The sequence below is a fragment of the Vespula vulgaris genome, chromosome 5 (assembly GCF_905475345.1).
Source record: "Vespula vulgaris chromosome 5, iyVesVulg1.1, whole genome shotgun sequence".
Taxonomy (NCBI): Eukaryota; Metazoa; Arthropoda; class Insecta; order Hymenoptera; family Vespidae; genus Vespula; species Vespula vulgaris.
This window is the reverse complement of record NC_066590.1, coordinates 1,364,287-1,365,169: the sequence shown is the minus strand read 5'-3', so window position 1 is coordinate 1,365,169 and position 883 is coordinate 1,364,287.

Here is an 883-nt window from a genome sequence, read left to right as displayed (position 1 = left end):
TCACTTTTAGAGCTCCCACCACTACGAGGATTTCTACTGGACATCCAGCACGTTCTGCTGACCGAAGTCAGCGCCTTTGCGTGCTCCAACCCTCTTTGTGTTGGGGAAAGAGAGATGTGTATGTGTGTGTGTGTGTGTGTAATATGTGAACGAAGAGAGAGGGGGGGGGATGAAAGTGACAATCGACGAGGGCGCATGCACCCTCTCCTCGAGAGGAATCAATAGAAAGCTACGGTCACGTGAAGACCCTCTGAATAAGTATAGGGAAATAGACATACAGAGATCGAGGATCTACCGTAGGTGAAACAGATCGAAGTACGAGCATTTAAATAAGATCTTCATGGTCAAATGCGATGTAAATTTGCTAATGAAACAAAAGAGAGGAACGTTGAAAGAGGGTTAATATCGACGATCTGCGTCGCAGTAGAGATTTATGCAATTCTGAAGAAAACATACGATATATATTTACACGCATACATACATATATATATATATATATATCACACACATATGTTTTCATTATATGAGAATACGAATACAATGGAAATGTATGTTAACATAATTGAATATTGATCGTTATAAACAATAAAATATGGTTAATTATATTATAATGTAAATGAGAAGAAAATAAAAAATGCATATCTTTCCCTCTATATTTCTTTTCCCCTAGAAATGATTCGACTTTTTTTTTTTAATTTTCTCTCGATTCACTTAATTTTCGAAGTATTATAATATATAATATTTGGACAAAATTTTTCGTAAATTCTATCTTTAAATGGAGGATGAAGATTGCGTCCAACTAAGGAAGTATACTAACAAGGAATTCTTTATATTAATAAAAAAAAGCAGAAACTATTTCTATTACGTTACTATTCGCCTGTAA